General features: G+C 43.1%; 1 protein-coding gene and 1 long non-coding RNA gene across 6 annotated transcripts in view; one reads left to right on the top strand and one right to left on the bottom strand.

Moving 5' to 3' along the window:
• Positions 1 to 23,833, top strand: part of LOC128700178 (E3 ubiquitin-protein ligase TTC3) — a 323,006-nt gene that overhangs the window by 71,326 nt on the left and 227,847 nt on the right. The window lies entirely within an intron of this gene.
• LOC138854911 (uncharacterized) lies at positions 8,421 to 9,756 on the bottom strand. Its single transcript, XR_011394074.1, has 2 exons — positions 9,123 to 9,756; positions 8,421 to 8,454 (listed from the first exon to the last, which is right to left on the bottom strand). It is a non-coding gene; the product is annotated as an uncharacterized lncRNA (long non-coding RNA).

Raw genomic sequence — 23,833 nt, 5'->3', positions numbered from 1 at the left:
CACTGAAGGGGGTAACACTCGCTTCGGAGACCACTTCTCTTTGCATTATAACACAATAAACTTTATTTAATAACTATCTCGTACAGATAGAGTCCAAGGTTAACGCGGCTGTGGACAACAATAACACCATGTTGATCAGACGTCTGACTATATCAATTCACGTTACTTGTTTTTCTTAGAATAAATACTACATAATGTGGTGACCCGGTGGTCTGGTGGCTAAAGCTCCCGCTTCACACACGGAGGGCCCGGGTTCGATTCCCGGCGGGTGGAAACATTTGACACGTTTCCTTACACCTGTTGTCCTGTTCACCTAGCAGCAAATAGGTACCTGGGTGTTAGTCGACTGGTGTGGGTCGCATCCTGGGGGACAAGATTAAGGACCCCAATGGAAATAAGTTAGACAGTCCTCGATGACGCACTGACTTTCTTGGGTTATCCTGGGTGGCTAACCCTCCGGGGTTAAAAATCCGAACGAAATCTTATCTTATCTTATCTTGGTTACCTGGAGGTTATTCCGGGGATCAACGCTCCCGCGGCCCGGTCCATGACCAGGCCTCCCGATGGATCAGGGCCTGATCAACTAGGCTGTTGCTGCTGGCCGCACGCAGTCCAACGTACGAGCCATAGCCCGGCTGATCTGGCACTGACTTTAGGTATCTGTCCAGCTCTCTCTTGAAGGCAGCCAGGGGTTTATTGGTAATTCCCCTAATGCTTGATGGGAGGCTGTTGAACAGTCTTGGGCCCCGGACACTTATGGTGTTTTCCCTTAGTGTACCAATGGCGCCCCTACTTTTTACTGGGGGCATTTTGCATCGCCTGCCCAGTCTTTTACTTTCGTAGGGAGTGATTTCTGTGTGCAGATTCGGAACCATTCCTTCCAAGATTTTCCAAGTGTAGATTATGATATATATATATATATCTCCCTCCTGCGTTCCAACGAGTACAAGTCAAGTGCTTCCAAGCGTTCCCAGTAGTTAAGGTGCTTGACAGAACTTATACGTGCAGTAAAGGATCTCTGTACACTCTCTAGATCTGCAATTTCACCTGCTTTGAATGGAGATGTTAATGTACAGCAGTATTCCAGCCTAGAGAGAACAAGTGATTTGAAAAAGATCATCACTGGCTTGGCATCTCTCGTTTTGAAAGTTCTCATTATCCATCCTATCATTTTCTTTGCACGTGCGATCGTGGCACTGTTGTGATCCTTGAAAGTGAGATCCTCAGACATTACTACTCCCAGGTCCCTTACATTATTTTCCGCTCTATTGTATGGCCGGAGTCAGTAGTATACTCTGTTCTAGTTATTATCTCCTCCAGTTTTCCATAACGGAGTAGTTGGAATTTGTCCTCATTGAACATCATATTGTTTACCGTTACCCATTGGAAAACTTTGTTTATATCTTCTTGGAGGTTAACCGCGTCCTCAGCAGATGACAGCCTCATGCAGATCCTAGTATCATCCGCAAAGGATGATACGGTGCTGTGGTGTATATCTCTGTCTATGTTTGATATGAGGATGAGGAATAAGATGGGTGCGAGTACTGTGTCTTGTGGAACAGAGCTCTTCACTATGGCAGCCTCCGATTTAACTCTGTTGACCACTACCAGGCCCGTGGCCTGGTGGCAAAAGCTCTCGCTTTACACGGTGAATCCGGGTTCGATTCCCAACAAGGGTTGAAACAGTGGGCGCATTTTTTTACACCGGTTGTCCATATTCACCCATCAGTAAAGTGGATACTTGGGTGTTAGTTGACTGGTGTGGGTCGCATTCTGGGACCAAATTGACCTGATTTGCCCGAAATGGTCTGTATAACAAGCGGCTTTCTGTGTAGTAGTATGTCATTGATGTCAGCTATGGTCTGTATACATTGTACAGGTACTTGTAGAAACTAAGATATATTATTATCTACACGGTACTGTGTATACACAACACTACACGGTACTGTGTACACAACACTGTCCCTACACGGTACCTTGTACACACAACAGTCCCTACACGGTACCTCGTACACACGAAGTCCCTACACGGTACCTTGTGCACACATCAGTCCATACACGGTACTGTGTACGCAACACTACATGGTACTGTGTACACAACACTGTGTATACGGTAATGTGCACAACACTGTCCCTACACGGTAGTGTGTACAACACTGTCCCTACACGATAGTGTGCACAACACTGTCCCTACACGGTACTGTGTGTACACAACACTGTCTACATGGTAATGTGTGTGTACACAATGTCTACACACGGCACAATATGTACACAACACTGTGTGTAACGGTACTGTGTGCACACAACACCGTACACGGTGATGGTCCGTGGCCTGGTAAGCAACGCACTCGCTTCGCAGACTGAGTTTCCGTGGTTCAATCCCCGGTAAGGGTGAAAACATTGGTCGTGTTTCCTTACAGCTGTTGTCCCCGCTCACCTAGCAAGCAAGTAGGCACCCGAGTATTAGTCGACTGGTGTGGGTCGCATCCTGGGGGACAAGATTTAAGGACCCTAATGGAAATAAGACTTTATAGGATTATCCTGCGAGGCTAACTCTCCGGGGTTAAAATTACCAACAAAATCTTATTACGGTACAGTGTGTACACAACACTGTCTCTACACGGTACGGTGTGCACAACACTGTCTCTGCACGGACGGTGTGCAAAACACTGTCTCTACACGGCACGGTGTGCACAACACTGTCTCTACACGGTACGGTGTGCACAACACTATGCTGTGTGCACACAACAGTCTACACGACACTGTGTCTGCACACAAGCCTAAACGATACTCTGTGCACACACTCACAACTATACAACCAGTCACCACCATACAACCAGTCAACACTATACAACCAGTCACCACTGTACAACCAGTCAACACTATATCCTGTTCCTTATTCTCATATTAGACATAGACAGAGATGTAAACCACAGCACTGTATCATCTTTTGCAGACGATACTAGGATCTGCATGAGAGTGTCATCCATTGAGGACGAGACAAAGCTCCAAGAAGATATAAACCAAGTTTTCCAATGGACAACAGAGAACAATATGATGTTCAGTGAAGACAAATTCCAACTACTCCGTTATGGAAAACTGGAGGAAATAATAACTAGAACTGAGTATACTACAAACTCCAATCACACAATAGAGCGGAAAAGTAATGTGAAGGACCTGGGTGTGGTAATGTCCGAAGACCTCACCTTCAAGGACCACAACAATGCCACTATCACATCTGCGAGGAAACTGATAGGATGGATAATGAGAACATTGAAGACAAGAGATGCTAAGCCACTGATGATCTTTTTAAATCACTTGTTCTCTCTAGGCTGGAATACTGCTGTACATTAACATCCCCATTCATGGCAGGTGAAATTGCATATCTAGAAAATGTACAGAGAATCTTTAGTGCACGTTTAAGTTCCATCAAACACCTTAACTACTGGGAACGCCTGGAAATACTTGTACTCACTGGAGTGCAGGCGAGAGAGAGATATCATAATCTACACCTGGAAGATTCTGGGAGGACTGGTCTCTAATATGCACACAGCAATCACTCCATACGAAAGCAAAAGACTTGGCAGGCGATGCAACACACCCCAGTGAAAAGTAGGGGCGTCACTGGTACACTAAGTGTCCGGGGCCCAAGACTGTTCAACAGCCTCCCACCAGCAATAAAGGGCATTACCAATAGACCCCTGGTTGTCTTCAAGAATGAGCTGGGCAGATAACTAAAGACGGAGCCTGATCAGCCAGGCTATGGTTCGTATGTTGGATTACATGCGGCCAGCAGTAACAGCCTCGTTGATCAGGCCCTGATCCACCGGGAGGCCTGGTCATGGACCGGGCCACGAAGGTGTTGATCCCCGGAATACCCTCCAGGTATACGACCAGTCAACACTATACAGTCAACACTATACAACCAGTCAGCACTGTGCAACCAGTCAACACTATACAACCAGTCAACACTATACGACCAGTCAACACTGTACAACCAGTCAACACTGTACAATCAGTCAACACTATACAACCAGTCAACACTATACAACCAGTCAACATTGTACAACCAGTCAACACTATACAACCGGTCAACACTATACAACCGGTCAACACTATACAACCAGTCAACACTATACAACCAGTCAACACTATACAACAAGTCAACACTAAAACCAGTCAACACTGTACAACCAGTCACCACTATACAACCAGTCAACACTATACAACCAGTCAACACTATACAACCAGTCAACACTGTACAACCAGTCAACACTGTACAACCAGTCAACGCTATACAACCAGTCAACACTATACAACCAGTCAACACTATACAACCAGTCAACACTATACAACCAGTCAACACTATACAACCAGTCAACACTATACACAGAGTCAACACTACAACCAGTCAACACTGCACAACCAGTCAACACTATACAACCAGTCAACACTATACAACCAGTCAACACTGTACAACCAGTCAACACTGTACAACCAGTCAACGCTATACAACCAGTCAACACTATACAACCAGTCAACACTATACAACCAGTCAACACTATACAACCAGTCAACACTATACGACCAGTCAACACTGTACAACCAGTCAACACTGTACAATCAGTCAACACTATACAACCAGTCAACACTATACAACCAGTCAACACTGTACAACCAGTCAACACTATACAACCGGTCAACACTATACAACCGGTCAACACTATACAACCAGTCAACACTATACAACCAGTCAACACTATACAACAAGTCAACACTAAAACCAGTCAACACTGTACAACCAGTCACCACTATACAACCAGTCAACACTATACAACCAGTCAACACTGTACAACCAGTCAACACTGTACAACCAGTCAACGCTATACAACCAGTCAACACTATACAACCAGTCAACACTATACAACCAGTCAACACTATACAACCAGTCAACACTATACAACCAGTCAACACTATACACAGAGTCAACACTACAACCAGTCAACACTGTACAACCAGTCAACACTATACACAGAGTCAACACTACAACCAGTCAACACTGCAACCAGTCAACACTATACAACCAGTCAACACAATACAACCAGTCAACACTGTACAATCAGTCAACACTATACAACCAGTCAACACTATACAACCAGTCAACACTATACAACCAGTCAGCACTGTACAACCAGTCAACACTGTACAACCAGTCAACGCTATACAACCAGTAAACACTATACAACCAGTCAACACTATACAACTAGTCAACACTATACAACCAGTCAACACTATACAACCAGTCAACACTATACACAGAGTCAACACTACAACCAGTCAACACTGTACAACCAGTCAACACTATACACAGAGTCAACACTACAACCAGTCAACACTGCAACCAGTCAACACTATACAACCAGTCAACACAATACAACCAGTCAACACTGTACAATCAGTCAACACTATACAACCAGTCAACACTATACAACCAGTCAGCACTGTACAACCAGTCAACACTGTACAACCAGTCAACAAAGGGTTCTTGAATGGAGATATCACAGGTTGAAAGTAGACACACTTGTAGGATGGTAGATATATTGTCAGACTGAGATGAGAGATGGAGCCCGGTGCCAAGCCTGTTCACGTCTTGTAGGTCTGCCGCCGAGTGAGGGCGGGACAAAGGGATCACTGCCCATGTGTATGCCCATGACGTCACTCCAAGCCAAAGGCCTACGAGGGATCTCGTGTCTAAAGCACATGGAGGATACTAATATGCTATGCTATATAATACAGGGAATACAGGGATCAGCAACTATGCTGACAGCTCGGTCATGTTACGTATGTCGTCCCGACATACACTACTATCTATAGGCTGAACAGGCAGGCGGATCTGGGCTGATTCTATACAATAACAAATGCATATATAACTTAGAACTAATGGATGGTACAACATGATTTTGACGTAATGGGTGTTAACGTAATCATTACAAACTATAAGAACAAATCATTATACAATATGGATGGAATTGATCGATCGATCTGTATTCATGCACTCTACGGATTCTGAGGAAGAATAATTATATACAAAGAAGTGTTTAACAGAAAGGCAGATTCGGTGCACACAAATCTAGACTGTTAATTCTCAGAATACGGAGGGAACGTGAACACGAAAATTTCTGACAAACTGATCAGCTAATAATAAAACACACAGTTGACAAATTCATTCATCTCGGACATCTAATTATGCAGGCTGTTTACACTTAAACCCAATTCTGCGAGGGTAAGGTTTACGTATGCAGAATGGTTATCATCTCTGGGAGGATCGAATTCCTCTGCAATGGCTAACACATGCCTTGACTGAGAGAGATCTGAACGAGTATCTACAAAAGATACAACTACAATCACTAGTGACTGTGGAATTACTAATTCGTCTGCTAGGAGTACTCAACTCGACTATTCGATACAGTAATTCTTGGCTCATTACAAAGTCACTAATGGGTACTGGTGGCTTCACAGTAAGAATAAGATCTTCCTGGAGCAGGAATCGAATCACACCAGAACACAAGGGATCGGTTCTTTGGGCATTTTTGACATCCTCGACAGTAAATGGAGGATCTGCAGTAACTACACTAACGTGTCGCGATAAAGCATCTGCGACTACATTTGACTTGCCAGGTAAATTTTCAAAAGTGGGATTGAACTCTTGGATAGTCAAGGTCCATCTGGCTAACCTTCCAGTAGGCTGTTTGTTCTGGAATAAAGGTAACAGTTCTTCCTTACTGGAGGAAAGAACAAACTCGGTGGAGTGGATGACTCCCCCCGGTTGAAAAAAATTAACGCTATAACACGCAATATGAGCAAGGGAGAACGAATCTACTATCTCAACTGCAAGCACAGGAGAAAAGAAATGAACACGGTGAACAATGCTGATATTCAATCTGAGTCGCACACAGTGACACGAGGTATCAGCTATAAAGAAACTACACTTACAAACGTTAACATGTGAAAGTTACTCGAGAAATAACTTCTTACAATGCACTGATTACTGTCAACTAGGATGGGATCACCATCTGGAACATTAGGAACAACAACAGACACTCTAGTGAGAACACTAGCTGTAACAGAGACGTCTTTCTGCAGACAGCATGTCACATCAACAAGAGATGGCATTACTAGTTGCAAGTAATCGTTTTCTGACAAGGCATCCCCTGTGGAGAAACTACTACTCGAACTAGCAGTCATTGCAGGGATAGGCTGTGCACTCAAGGCAGTCTGAGTGTCCCCGGACACTTGAGGCAACGGAACACTATCCTGCAAGTCTGAAGGTATAGGTGGAACACAGATGGGAGTGACAGAATTACTAGTGCCTGACCGCTCGGCTACGTTAATAAGTAATTCACGGATCTATAGGAACTTAATCTGAACTTCACATTTCGCAGCACTTTAACAAATCTCAGATACAAGCTGTGAGAACAAACACATTGCTCAAGGGCTAGGTATTGTCTTTCAGTCAGTAAGGGAATGTTGGTACTGTGGACTGATTCATATTGACTTTGACTGGAATGATACACTAAGTGAACGTTCAAAAGTGACTGGGACATCTTCTCAGTGAAAATACTGAAGGGCATAAGTCAAGAAAAATGGAGAGAATGACACAATAAGCTTAAATGGAAAAAAATGCTTAACTATTCTGCATAAGTAATTAAAAATTGACAAGTTACACAGTAAGCAAAGAACTCACACAAGAATAATATGCAACTTAACAAACACTGAAAATCAAGAGAACTTGTACTTTGCTCAAATCTAATATGCTCAACTTTTACTTTAAATTGAATAAATGGCACAGTGAGTTGTCTTTACTTTCAATGCAACAAGGAAAATACACAATAAAATAATAAAATGGACTCAATAAACTTGTGCAAAAATTAAAACAAACACACAATTCACTGAAATAAAAATTAAAATGACAGACAGAATAAAATACTATGCACAGAACAGAGCATAAGAAACTGCACTGTAAGAAACTGTATTGCACAACACTGCATAAAATTTTCTGCAAGAAAAACTTTAATAGCAACACAATATTTGCACAAGAATTATTGCAAAATGAGTCTATGTGCAATAATAAAAATTATAACACACAAGAAAAGAAATATATCAAGGAATGAACACTTTAACTCTTAACTGCACTTAAACAACAAGCAAAAGAACAATTTACTTTAAAAGGAGAACTTAAAAATTGCACTAAGAGTGAATTTGTTCAATAAAATATGAAAAAAAATAATAGGTGCTAAAACACACAACAAAAAGAAATACAACACTTACAGTGATGCAGAGCACAAAACATCAACATAAACTCAGTACTAGAATTTTCTTGCAATGAAACTTGATGTTTTTAAAAAAATTTTGTAAACAGATTTCTTGCTGGAGCTTTAAAAATGGCACTATTGTCTGTGGAAATAAGACAAATTAAACACTGGCTGAATAAAGGAATATGAACACAAGAATGTTCAACACACAGGGAACAAACAAAAATACACAATTGCTAGGAAGAAAAAAAAATAACAGACAACACTGAGTTGTGATGCAGAATATGAGGTGAAAAATTTACTGAGTTAATTCACTGGAATTCTGAAGTTTAAACACAAGTTCTATACTGCTCATATGTTGCACACACAACAAAGGAAACACTAAGTACTTACTTCAAGTGTGTATAAAAAGATACACAACACAACAGATATAAAATAATGCACGAAAATTAACACTGAATTAAGGAGATTAAAAGAAATTAATGCAATCAGTACATGATAAACACTGAGTCTGATCAAGAGTCACTGAATGTCACTAAGAGAAAAATTCACTGGGAACACAAAAGAAATGTCTCAACACTCGCAAATGTCTCTAAAAAAAAAATATTATAGCTGTAACACTTGAAAAAATGAGATTGATGGATTGTTTATATCGTCTTGCTGCTGTCCTCTGCACAGATGATCGTAGAATTGCGCTTAAATCGGCGAGAGACAACACACAGGAGGCTTTTAAAGATGGCGCGCCACACTCTAGCTCTTGACCCCCTATGTGGTCCTTAAAATATGGTGCTACAACCCTTAGCAGTGCACCAAAACACTGATGAGGTAGGTGAGTTGTAATGGCCGACTGTAGTTGGGTTTGTGGGTAATGGCTGAGCGAGGCGTCTGAGACCGGCAATGGTGCGACACACGTGATCGTGAGTGGCTGGGCTTATGGGTTGAACGTCGTAAGCCTCACTGAGAAAACCCACACTGCCGCGAAGATAATTCTAAGCCGGCTGGCTTAGAAGAAACCCACGAAATACTACAACACCACAAGGATGACAAGGAGCACTCAGAATGCTTGGAACTTGAATCACAAGCGATGAAGACTAGTCACGTGGCTTGCCTGAGTACTGGGGTAAGACACCTGGGTTAGTTGCTAGCTGGCTTATCTTAACCCTTCACACAGAATAGCTTGATAACTTCACACGATGAGCACAGCAGGGGTGGAAGCTGGCTTGGCAGGCAAAATAATTGGATGGAGTAGGCTAGGCTGGACTGGACTCGGGTGTTCTGACTCCCCCACCACAGACTGGAAGCTGGCTTATTTTGCAAACTCGGGTCAACCCCTCGGGAGTAATGCAAAAAAGCAGGAAACACTAATACAAAGAGACTGACCAGTGAATAATGTAGAAGCTGGTAGAGTAGCTGGCTTGAGGTAGCTGGATGGGGTGAATCTCGGTAGTCGGTAGGCCTACTGGTCACACGAAATGGCGTCTTGCTGGTCGACAACTTTATCTCCAGAAATCGCTGTAATCGTCAGAATTACAGGCTCACCGCTGTCACCATTTATCGTAAGGGTTCTTGAATGGAGATATCACAGGTTGAAAGTAGACACACTTGTAGGATGGTAGATATATTGTCAGACTGAGATGAGAGATGGAGCCCGGTGCCAAGCCTGTTCACGTCTTGTAGGTCTGCCGCCGAGTGAGAGCGGGACAAAGGGATCACTGCCCATGTGTATGCCCATGACGTCACTCCAAGCCAAAGGCCTACGAGGGATCTCGTGTCTAAAGCACATGGAGGATACTAATATGCTATGCTATATAATACAGGGAATACAGGGATCAGCAACTATGCTGACAATACAACCAGTCAACACTACACAACCAGTCAACACTGTACAACCAGTCAACACTATACAACCAGTAAAGACTACACAACCAGTCAACACTATACAGCCAGTCAACGCTATACAACCAGTCAACTCCATACAACCAGTCAACACTATACACCCAGGCAACACTACAACCAGTCAACACTGCAACCAGTCAACACTATACAACCAGTCAACACCATACAACCAGTCAACACTATACAACCATTCAACACTATACAACCAGTCAACACTATACAACCAGTCAACACCATACAACCAGTCAACACTATACAACCAGTCAACACTATACAACCAGTCAACACTGTACAACCAGTCAACACTACACAACCAGTCAACACTGTACAACCAGTCAACACTATACAACCAGTCAACACTTCACAACCAGTCAACACTACACAACCAGTCAACACTATACAACCAGTCAACACTATACAACCAGTCAGCACTATACAACCCGTCAACGCTATACAACCAGTCAACACCATACAACCAGTCAACCCCATACAACCAGTCAACACTATACAACCAGTCAACACCATACAACCAGTCAACACTATACAACCAGTCAACACTATACAACCAGTCAACACTGTACAACCAGTCAACACTACACAACCAGTCAACACTGTACAACCAGTCAACACTATACAACCAGTCAACACTACACAACCAGTCAACACTATAGAACCAGTCAACACTATACAACCAGTCAACACTATACAACCAGTCAACACTGTACAACCAGTCAACACTACACAACCAGTCAACACTGCAACCAGTCAACACTATACAACCAGTCAACACCATACAACCAGTCAACACTATACAACCAGTCAACACTATACAACCAGTAAACACTGTACAACCAGTCAACACTACACAACCAGTCAACACTGTACAACCAGTCAACACTATACAACCAGTCAACACTACACAACCAGTCAACACTATAGAACCAGTCAACACTATACAACCAGTCAACACTATACAACCAGTCAACGCTATACAACCACTCAACGCTATACAACCAGTCAACACTATACAACCAGTCAACACTATACAACCAGTCAACACTACACAACCAGTCAACACTATAGAACCAGTCAACACTATGGAACCAGTCAACACTATTCAACCAGTCAGCACTATACAACCAGTCAACACTACACAACCAGTCAACACTATAGAACCAGTCAACACTATAGAACCAGTCAACACTATACAACCAGTCAACACTACACAACCAGTCAACACTATAGAACCAGTCAACACTATAGAACCAGTCAACACTATACAACCAGTCAACACTATACAACCAGTCAACACTATACAACCAGTCAACACTACACAACCAGTCAACACTATACAACCAGTCAACACTATAGAACCAGTCAACACTATACAACCAGTCAACACTATACAACCAGTCAACACTATAGAACCAGTCAACACTATACAACCAATCAACACTATACAACCAATCAACACTACAACCAGTCAACACTGTACAACCAGTCAACACTATACAACCAGTCAACACTGTACAACCAGTCAACACCGTACAACCAGTCAACACTATACATCCAGTCAACACTGTACAACCAGTCAACACTGTACAACCAGTCAACACTGTACAACCAGTCAACACTATACAACCAGTCAACACTGTACAACCAGTCAACACTATACAACCAGTCAACACCGTACAACCAGTCAACACTGTACAACCAGTCAACACCGTACAACCAGTCAACACTGTGCAACCAGTCAACACTGTACAACCAGTCAAGACTGTGCAACCAGTCAACACTGTACAACCAGTCAACACTGTACAACCAGTCAACACTACAACCAGTCAACACCGTACAACCAGTCAACACTGTACAACCAGTCAACACCGTACAACCAGTCAACACTGTGCAACCAGTCAACACTGTACAACCAGTCAACACTGTACAACCAGTCAACACTATACAACCAGTCAACACTATACAACCAGTCAACACTGTACAACCAGTCAACACTATACAACCAGTCAACACTGTACAACCAGTCAACACTGTACAACCAGTCAACACTGTACAACCAGTCAACACTATACAACCAGTCAACACTATACAACCAGTCAACACTGTACAACCAGTCAACACTATACAACCAGTCAACACTGTACAACCAGTCAACACTGTACAACCAGTCAACACTATACAACCAGTCAACACTATACAACCAGTCAACACTGTACAACCAGTCAACACTGTACAACCAGTCAACACTGTACAACCAGTCAACACTGTACAACCAGTCAACACTGTACAACCAGTCAACACTATACAACCAGTCAACACTATACAACCAGTCAACACTGTACAACCAGTCAACACTATACAACCAGTCAACACTGTACAACCAGTCAACACTGTACAACCAGTCAACACCGTACAACCAGTCAACACTATACAACCAGTCAACACTGTACAACCAGTCAACACTGTACAACCAGTCAACACTGTACAACCAGTCAACACTATACAACCAGTCAACACTATACAACCAGTCAACACTGTACAACCAGTCAACACTGTACAACCAGTCAACAGTAGTTACCCGACCATAAAAGATCTTATTCAGGAAACGCTATTCCTAAATTCCATCATTGTTATAATAATATTAATAATAATAATAATAATAATAATAATAATAATAATAATAATAATAATAATAATAATAATAATAATACATTTATATGAAATAATTATGAATATATAATTTAGTAAACCGACAAGTTGATTAACGAGACTTTGTGCAACATTTGTGTAACTTTATTCCAGAATAAAGATACCCAAACTCGTTTATCATAACACGATACTGTTTATCATAACACTCGTTTATCATAACACGATACTGTTTATCATAAACGATACTGTTTATCATAACACGATACTGTTTATCGTGATACTCGTTTATCATAACACGATACTGTTTATCATAACACGATACTGTTTATCATCAGACGATACTGTTTATCTTCAGACGATACTGTTTATCATCAGACGATACTGTTTATCATAACACGATACTGTTTATCATAACACGATACTGTTTATCTTAACAGGATACTGTTTATCATGATACTCGTTTATCATAAGATATTGTTTCTTATTATAAACGGTACTCGTTTATCATAAGAAACATTAACGCTGAGAGTTACTCAGCTCACTGAGCGCTGAATGCTCGATACTCCGTCTGCTTTGTTCAAGGTGCATCTTAACGTTCCGACTTAAATGAACCCGTTTCTTCTTCATACCACATCTTGTGGGGATGGAATCCTGCGAAGGGATCCTCTGGCGCCTTGTACAAATGTTCATAGGGTTGTGGATCAAACTCACTCACTTTACCTCCTTGACGACACAGCTAACACACATCCTGTCTGTCAAATACAATTCTTATTTTACAAGTTTTACATTTCGTCTTCGGCATCATCCAGTCGTTCTTGGGCAGCTGCTTAGGGAGGCCATCATCTACCTCATCCTCAATTTCCTCCTCGAATAGAGATCGCGTGGGACTAAGCCGGGGTAGACAGTCTACATGCTCCACCAGGAACATTGGGTAACCACACTCACAACAGTTTCCAGCATAATATTTAAAGCGCACGTCAGCGCATTCTTTACAAAGGGCTGTGCCACAGTTAGGCTGGATGCACAATGTGGCTGTAGCTGTTGGCATTCGCTTGTAGCAGAGGGTGCAGACATGGTCGTATTTTGTAAACTCCATTATGAGGTACTCTTTAAATTTACCAAACATTCTATAAAAAAATCGTTTGATAAAATTTAAAATTTTCGTCCTTCTTTTGACGGTTATCTCACTTGAAAGGTATATCCTCCTGGCATACATATATTCATACATGTTTCTGTAACGGTAGTTCTGAATCCTAATTATCAAATTTCTTGCCCGTGGTATTTTGTACTCCGGGAATAATGCCTCTAATATGTAGTGATCTATTCTGTCATAAATGAGGCGAAATGTGGGGAATGCGATCAGAAACCCGAGAAGTTTAAAAAGCCTTATGAACTCTTGTTTGGGGACTATTATAAATGCTGGTGTGCATTTGATGGCTGACTCACCATAATTTATTTCTTTAAAAGAGTCAAGAAACAGGATGAACAATTACTAGTAAGCCCTCATGCAGTCGGGCAATATCCCAGGGCCTTCAAATTTTGATCCCATATATTTTACTGTGTTATTGGGGTTCTCTCGGACGACTGCGTTGTTTATGTAAGTTTCAACGGCTCCAAACAATGATCCTAAGACCTCGTTGATGTAATAACAGACCAGTAGCATAGGAGCCATCAGGAGGACAGTCCAGTAATGTTTAAAAAAACCTGCCAAAAACTACGATATGTGAGGAGGCAAACTGTAAAAATATTCCTGGAATAAGTCTTTGTCAAAGTCTGTTAGAGGAAGGATTGTCCGAAATCCTCTTTATTGCCTTAGGTATTCTTAGTGTCGAAAAGTCCTTGATTAGATGCATTAGTTTTTGTAATATAGATAATTTTTGAATCTATATAAAACATAGAAACCTTCAAGAAAGGCCAAAGTCATTAGAACAGCTTTAATGTATTGGAACATAAGAGTACCAGTCTCCTCGCTGGGTACGTACTTATTTAGTTGGGTGAAAATTTCGTCTACGTATGACTCTGTGGACATGGAACTCGTAATGGTATGGTTGAACCGAGCTGTAACGTTTATTTCTATGTCGAAATCGTTACTGGCATCGTCGAGAAGCGTTGCTGCTAATGGAATACTTTTTAATTCCTCGACGAATTGTATAACAAATTTAGGATATTTACAAAGCTCGGTTGTTGTTACGTTAATGAGGCCACAAATTCCACTTGATACAGCATGAAAGAATTGTGCACAGATGGCAGCAGGTATCGCTACAGTGCATTTAGGAATCAAATCCTCAACTCCGCGAATGCATTCATCAGCGATGTTCGGCACGTTTTCATTGCATATTTTCAAGCTATTGAATAGACCCTCTAACATACGGCGTAGCATTTCCATATGCATTTTGTAAGCTTTTTGACTGAAAGTTACTCCTTAGATGAACAGTCCAATCATATTGCGGTACATCAGTATGAACGATTGAATGCTTTTTATCTTAACTACAAACAAACGTTTTTCTCTTAAAAGCTTGTCTTGCATCATGCTATGAATAAATTTTTCTAAACAGACGTACGAATCGCAAAATATTCTTATGTTCTGGAACTACAGAACTGCAAAGTAAAATATTTCGCGAAGCATTAACATCATTATGATTCTTGTACCAAAGGAGGTGAAGAGATTGCAGAGAGTGACGCAGATGTAGGCCCTCCCCAGCCTGAAGTTGCTGCCTATAACGAAGGCAAAGAGCAGTCCCAAAGCAAAATTGACTACTATTTTATCAACCTCTCCGAAGACACGGAAATTTATATATAAATATAAAAATACGCAACTTACGGAGAAGAAGTAGAAGGAATAAGTTTAGAACAACTCAGATATAAGTTCTTTTATACCAAATGGGTGTAGAGGCACTACATATGGATCCCAGGGATCGAGGAAGTCACCATTTTACACTCTATCCATCAACAGCCTCACTGCGTGCATTATACCGACAGTGATCTGCGCCTGAAGACTGATCATTGGGCATCCATACACATATCCAGCAATCGTGTGTGAGTACCGAATAAGACAAAATACATTTTTTAGCCATTAAATAAATCGTTTAATTGCGTTGATTATATACAAAATTATTTATCTCAAGAAGAAGATAAACAAAATGTATGCGTCTACGAGGTACTCACGGAACGGCACCGGCCACATATCATAGACTATTCTTCCCATATGGATATATTTTAACAATCGCACTGTCAAAATTTAATGTAGAACGATTAGTTAATAGGGCAGGTCCCACCTGGGAAGCGGCGGTCCGCGGACATCGTGCATGAGTGACATCTCCTCTCTGATTTCTCCAGTTGTTACGCCATGGTATGAAGACTCCTCGGTCTCTTCTTTAGCCTTTTTCCTAAACAGGTGGATTCGAAAGTCATGCTCGTCATTTAAGGGCTTGCCGTCTGTGGTGCCAGGCTCTTAGTGTTGTTTTCTAGCAGCATCAACGACACGCTTCTTCTGTGTCATTCTGGTGGCTGCGTCTCTGTTGCCGTCGGGCATGCCACTTTTTCCTTTGGCTCTTGCTTTGTCACCTTGATAGCTAGTACCCTGGTGGCAAGCAACGTGGTAGCTAGCACCTTGGTGGCTAGAACCTTGGTGGCTAGCACCGTGGTGGCTAGCAGGAGTTACTGGCTCTGTGTTCATCCCCCCCACTATCTCATAGTATACAGCAGAGTTCGCTCCTCCGTTGCAGTCTGACTCTACGTTGATAATACACTTATCGAGCGTATATCCTGTATCGTCTTTAAACTTGATTTACACATATTTATCAAGGTGATAGATTGGTATTATAACAGGAGGGTCGAAGGTAAATTTTAACACCCCCTCGTCCGTGCTCCATCCACTTAAGGGGGTTTCAAACGTCCTCCAGGTTTTGAACTTTTTCGGGCAGAGGGAAGGGACACACGAAAATAAAAATTTGTACCATGGGTCCCGTGGCTTTTTCACCTTCATTAAAACAGGAATTAAACCCGTTGTTCTTGTCGAACGGAAGCTGTATAATTTTATATCGCCTTCCATTTTATCGGTTTGACAACGAGTGTATACTTGGTTATCCAAAGAATATCGACGAAGTTAACTAAAATAGTATGTTGTTAGAATGGAATTTTGACATGGCGAAATTAATTTGGATATTATTTAGTTAAAATGGAATTTGGTCAGCAGAACCATAGGACCTGCTAGGTTGAAAGCGGGTAGTGGTGGTTGCATAATGTTGGTAGTAGCATAGTGTTGGTGGTAGCATAGTGTTGGTGGGAGCGTAGTGTTGGTGGTAGCGTAGCGTTGTTGGTAGCATAGTGTTGATGGTTGCATAGTGTTGGTGGTAGCATAGTGTTAGTGGTAGCGTAGCGTTGGTGGTTGCATAGCGTTGGTGGTAGCGTAGTGTTGATGGATGCATAGTGTTGGTGGTAGCATTGTGTTGGTGGTTGCATAGCATAGTGTTGGTGGTAGCATAGTGTTGATGGGTGCATAGTGTTGGTGGTAGCATAGTGTTGGTGGTTGCATAGTGTTGGTGGTAGCGTAGTGTTGGTGGTAGCGTAGTGTTGGTGGTTGCATAGTGTTGGTGGTAGCATAATGTTGATATGTGCATAGTGTTGGTGGTAGTATAGTGTTGGTGGTTGCATAGTGTTGGTGGTAGCGTAGTGTTGATGGTAGCGTAGTGTTGGTGGTTGCATAATGTTGATGGTTGCATAGTGTTGGTGGTAGCGTAGTGTTGGTGGTAGCATAGTGTTGGTGGTTGCATAGTGTTGGTGGTAGCATAGTGTTGGTGGTAGCGTAGTGTTGGTGGTAGCATAGTGTTGGTGGTTGCATAGTGTTGGTGGTTGCATAGTGTTGGTGGTAGCATAGTGCTGGTGGTTGCATAGTGTTGGTGGTAGCATAGTGTTGGTGGTTGCATAGTGTTGGTGGTAGCATAGTGCTGGTGGTTGCATAGTGTTGGTGGTAGCATAGTGAACATTAAAATGGTATAAAGTACCGACAGGTTGTTAGGTTAGACACATATGCAACAGTTAGGTATCTTTATTTCGAAACGTTTCGCCTACACAGTAGGCTTCTTCAGTCGAGTACAGAAAAGTTGATAGAAGCAGAAGATACTTAAGAAGATGTAATCAGTCCATCACCCTTAATGTTTTGAGGTGGTCAGTCCCTCAGTCTGGACAAGAGTACTGTTGGTGGTAGCATAGTGTTTATGGTAACGTAGTGTTGATGGTTGCATAGTGTTGGTGGTAACTTAGTGTTGATGGTAGCGTAACGGTGGTGGTTACATACTGTTGGTGGTAGCATAGTGTTGATGGTAGCGTAGTGTTTGTGGTTGTATAGTGTTGGTGATACCATAGTGTTGGTGGTAGCATAGTGTTGATGGCAGCGTAGTGTTAGTGGTAGCATAGTGTTGATGGTAGTGTAGTGTTGGTGGTTGCATAGTGTTGGTGGTTGCATAGTGCTGCTGGTAGCGTAGTGTTGGTGGTTGCAGTGTTGGTGGTAGCGTAGTGTTGGTGGTAGCATAGTTTTGGTGGTTGCATAGTGTTCGTGGTAGCGTAGCGTTTCTGACTGCATAGCGTTGGTGGTAGCGTAGTGTTGATGGTTGCATAGTGTTGGTGGTAGCATACCTGGAGGTTACCTGGAGGTTATTCCGGGGATCAACGCCCCCGCGGCCCGGTCCATGACCAGGCCTCCCGATGGATCAGGGCCTGATCAGCTAGGCTGTTACTGCTGGCCGCACGCAGTCCAACGTACGAGCCACAGCCCGGCTGATCCGGCACTGACTTTATGTATCTGTCCAGCTCTCTCTTGAAGGCAGCCAGGGGTTTATTGGCAATTCCCCTAATGCTTGATGGGAGGCTGTTGAACAGTTTTGGGCCCCGGACACTTATGGTGTTTTCCCTTAGTGTACCAATGGCGCCCCTACTTTTTATTGGGGGCATTTTGCATCGCCTGCCCAGTCTTTTACTTTCGTAGGGAGTGATTTCTGTGTGCAGATGTGGGACCATTCCTTCCAAGATTTTCCAAGTGTAGATTATGATATATCTCTCCCTCCTGCGTTCCAACGAGTACAAGTCAAGTGCTTCCAAGCGTTCCCAGTAGTTAAGGTGCTTGACAGAACTTATACGTGCAGTAAAGGATCTCTGTACACTCTCTAGATCTGCGATTTCACCTGCTTTGAATGGAGATGTTAATGTACAGCAGTATTCCAGCCTAGAGAGAACAAGTGATTTGAAAAGGATCATCATGGGCTTGGCATCTCTCGTTTTGAAAGTTCTCATTATCCATCCTATCATTTTCTTTGCACGTGCGATCGTGGCACTGTTGTGATCCTTGAAAGTGAGATCCTCAGACATTACTTCTCCCAGGTCCCTTACATTATTTTTCCGCTCTATTGTATGGCCGGAGTCAGTAGTATACTCTGTTCTAGTTATTATCTCCTCCAGTTTTCCATAACGGAGTAGTTGTGTGGATGGGTGCATAGTGTTGGTGGTAGCATAGTGTTGGTGGTTGCATAGTGTTGGTGGTAGCGTAGTGTTGGTGGTTGCATAGTGTTGGTGGTAGCATAGTGTAGATGGGTGCATAGTGTTGGTGGTAGCATAGTGTTGGTGATTACATAGTGTTGGTAGCGTAGTGTTGGTGGTTGCTTAGTGTTGGTGGTAGCATAGTGTAGATGGGTGCATAGTGTTGGTGGTAGCATAGTGTTGGTGATTACATAGTGTTGGTAGCGTAGTGTTGATGGTAGCGTAGTCTTGGTGGTTGCATAATGTTGATGGTAGCATAGTGTTGGTGGTAGCGGAGTGTTGGTGGTTGCATAGTGTTGGTTGTATCATAGTGTTGATGGTTGCGTAGTGTTGGTGGTAGCATAGTTTTGGTGGTAGCCTAGTGTTGGTGGTAGCCTAGTGTTGGTGGTAGCATAGCGTTGGTAGTTACATAGTGTTGGTGGTTGCATAGTGTTGGTGGTAGCATAGTGTTGGTGGTAGCGTAGTGTTGGTGGTAGCATAGTGTTGGTGGTAGCGTAGTGTTGGTGGTTGCATAGTGTTGGTGGTTGCATAGTGTTGGTGGTAGCATAGTGTTGGTGGTAGCATAGTGTTGGTGGTAGCATAGTGTTGGTGGTTGCAGTGTTGGTGGTTGCATAGTGTTGGTGGTAGCATAGTGTTGATAATAGCGTAGTGTTGTTGGTTCCATAGTTGTTGGTAGCATAGTGTTGATGGTAGCGTAGTGTTGGTGGTTGCATAGTATTGGTGGTAGCATAGAGTTAGTGGTAGCGTAGTGTTGGTGGTTGCATAGCGTTTGTGGTAGCATAGTGTTGGTGGTAGCGTAGTGTTGGTGGTAGCGTAGTGTTGGTGGTTGCATAGTGTTGGTGGTTGCATAGTGTTGGTGGTAGCATAGTGTTGATAGCGTAGTGTTGGTGGTTGCATAGTGTTGGTGGTAGCATAGTGTTGATGGTAGCGTAGTGTTGGTGGTTGCATAGTATTGGTGGTAGCATAGTGTTGGTGGTAGCGTAGTGTTGTTGGTTGCATAGTGTTGATAGTAGCATAGTGTTGATGGTAGCATAGTGTTGGTGGTTGCATAGTGTTGGTGGTAGCATAGTGTTGATGGGTGCATAGTGTTGGTGGTTGCATAGTGTTGATGGTAGCATAGTATTAATGGTAGCGTAGTGTTGGTGGTAGCATAGTGTTGGTGGCAGCGTAGTGTTGGTGTTAGCATAGTGTTTGTGGTTGCATTGTATTGGTGGTTGCATAGTGTTGGTGGCAGCATTGTGTTGGTGGTAGCATAGTGTTGGTGGTAGCATAGTGTTGGTGGTAGCATAGTGTTGGTGGTAGCATAGTGTTGGTGGTTGTATAGTGTTGGTGGTAGCATAGTGTTTGTGGTAGCGTAGTGTTCATGGTTGGTGGTTGCATAGTGTTGGTGGTAGCGTAGTGTTGGTGGTAGCGTAATGTTGGTGGTCGCATAGTGTTGCTGGTAGCGTCGTGTTGGTGGTCGCATAGTGTTGGTGGTGGCATAGTGTTGATGGTAGCGTAGTGTTTGTGGTTGTATAGTGTTGGTGGTACCATAGTGTTGGTGGTAGCATAATGTTGGTGGTAGCATAGTGTTGATGGTAGCGTAGTGTTGGTGGTTGCATAGTGTTGGTGGTAGCATAGTGTTAATGGTAGCGTAGTGTTGGTGGTTGCATAGTGTTGGTGGTAGCATAGTGTTTGTGGTAGCATAGTGTTGGTGGTAGCGTAGTGTTCATGGTTGGTGGTTGCATAGTGTTGGTGATAGCGTAATGTTGGTGGTTGCATAGTGTTGCTGGTAGCGTAGAGTTAGTGGTTGCATAGTGTTGGTGGTAGCGTAGTGTTGGTGGTTGCATAGTGTTGGTGGTTGCATAGTGTTGGTCGTAGCATAGTGTTGGTGATTCCAGTGTTGGTAGTAACGTAGTGTTGGCGGTAGCATAGTGTTCGTAGTTGCATAGTGTTGGTGCTAGCGTAGTGTTGGTGGTTGCATAGTGTTGGCGCTAGCGTAGCGTTGGTGGTTGCATGGCGTTGGTGGTAGCGTAGTGTTGATGGCTGCAGTGTTGGTGGTAGCATAGTGTTGGTGGTTGCATAGTGTTGGTGGTTGCATAGTGTTGGTGGTAGCGTAGTGTTGGTGGAAGCTTAGTGTTGGTGGTTGCATAGTGTTGGTGGATGCATAGTGTTGGTGGTAGCATAGTGTTGGTGGTTGCATAGTGTTGGTGGTTGCATAGTGTTGGTAGTTGCATAGCGGTGGTAGTGTTGTGTTGGTGGTAGCATAGTGTTCGTGGTTGCATAGTGTTGGTGGTTGCATAGTGTTGGTGGTTGCATAGTGTTTAGTGGTAGCGTACTGTTGGTGGTTGCATAGTGTTGGTGGGAGCATAGTGTTGGTGGTTGCATAGTGTTGGCGGTTGCATAGCGTTGGGGGTTGCATAGTGTTGGTGGTAGCGTTGTGTTGGTGGTAGCATAGTGTTGGTGGTAGCATAGTGTTGGTGGTTGCATAGTGTTGGTGGTTGCATAGTGTTGGTGGTAGCATAGTGTTCGTGGTTGCATAGTGTTGGTGGTAGCGCAGTGTTCGTGGTAGCATAGTGTTGGTGGTTGCATAGTGTTGGTGGTAGCGTAGTGTTGGTAGTAATGTACCAGTGATGGTAGTGAAGTTGTGGTAGCGCAGTGGTGATGGTAGTGCATTGGTGATGGTAGTGGTAGTACAATGATGAGGGTAGTGTTAGTGCATTGGTGATGGTAGCGGTAGTGCAACGGTGATGGTAGTGGTAGTGCAGTGGTGATGGTAGTGGTAGTGCAGTGGTGATGGTAGTGTTAGTGCAGTTGTGATGGAAGTGGTAGTGCAGTGGTGATGGAAGTGGTAGTGCAGTGGTGATGGTAGTGGTAGTGAAGTGGTATGGTAGTGGTAGTGCAGTGGTGATGGTAGTGGTAGTGCAGTGGTGATGGTGGTGGTAGTGCAATGGTGATTCTAGTGATAGTGCAATGGTGATGGAAGTGGTAGTGCAGTGGAGATGGTAATGGTAGTGCAGTGGTGATGGTAGTGGTAGTGCAATGGTGATGGTAGTGGTAGTGCAGTGGTTATTGTAGTAGTTGTGCAATGGTGATGGTAATGGTAGTGCATTGGTAGTGGTAGTGCAGTGGTGATGGTAGTGCAATGGTGATGGTAGTGGTAGTGCAGTGGTGATGGAAGTGGTAGTGCAGTTGTGATGGTAGTGGTAGTGCAGTGGTGATGGTGGTGGTAGTGCAGTGGTGATGGTAGTGCAATGGTGATTCTAGTGTTAGTGCAATTTTGATGGAAGTGGTTGTGCAGTGGTGATGGTAATGGTAGTGCAGTGGTGATGGTAGTGGTAGTGCAATGGTGATGGTAGTGGTAGTGCAGTGGTGATGGTAGTAGTTGTGCAATGGTGATGGTAATGGTAGTGCAATGGTAGTGGTAGTGCAGTGGTGATGGTAGTGCAATGATGATGGTAGTGGTAGTGCAGAACTAAGTCAAGCAGGTTATTACCCCTTGTAGGTTCTGTCACAAACTGCTTCAAAAAACAATCCTGAACTACTTCTAAGAAGTCGTATGATTCTAAATTCCCAGTCAAGAAATTCCAATCAATATGACTAAAGTTAAAGTCTCCTAGAATTACTACATTATCGTGCCTTGTGGTCCTAACAATTTCCTCCCATAGTAGTCTCCCTTGGTCCCTATCTAAGTTTGGGGGACGGTATATCACACCTAAAATTAATTTTTCATGCCCCTCTGAAAATTCTATCCAAACAGACTCTGTATGTGTTACTTCAGACTTAATACCTGCTTTTATGCAACAGTTCAAGCGATCTCGGACATACAATGCCACCCCACCTCCCTTCCCGACACTTCTATCTACTTGGAACACTTTAAAACCCTGAATGTGACATTCCGCAGGCATGTCCCGACTTTTTGAATTAAACCACGTCTCAGTTAAGGCAAATATATCAATGTTACCTGCACTAGCAACTAGTCTCAACTCGTCCATCTTATTCCTAGCACTGCGACTATTTGTGTAATATATGTTTAAAGACCCTCCTCTCTCTTTACCTTTCCTGCTCCTTTCTGTTATTCCACTAAACCTATTAGTGTCCTTGTGAATTAGTGCCACTGGCTTTCCAATATCCACCTCATTTTGCCTATTACTAGTTCTCCTAGTACTCATATTACTACACTGCGACTTGACTGTTTTCCCGCCAAAACCCATACCACTAACTATTCCTAGTTTAAAGACCTAACAGCTCCCTCCACTGCGTTGGCCAGTGCTCCCACCCCACACCTAGATAAGTGAACCCCATCCCTGGCATACATGTCATTTCTGCCGTAGAAGAGGTCCCAGTTGTCAATGAATGTTACCGCGTTTTCCTTACAGTATTTGTCCAGCCAGCAATTGACACCAATTGCCCTGGACAACCATTCAACCATGCCAAGGCAGCAACAGACT

Source organism: Cherax quadricarinatus, chromosome 74, assembly GCF_038502225.1.
Source record: "Cherax quadricarinatus isolate ZL_2023a chromosome 74, ASM3850222v1, whole genome shotgun sequence".
In the NCBI taxonomy this organism is placed as follows: Eukaryota; Metazoa; Arthropoda; class Malacostraca; order Decapoda; family Parastacidae; genus Cherax; species Cherax quadricarinatus.
Note: the sequence above shows the minus strand (reverse complement) of the source record. Positions and strands in the feature narration are given on the sequence as shown.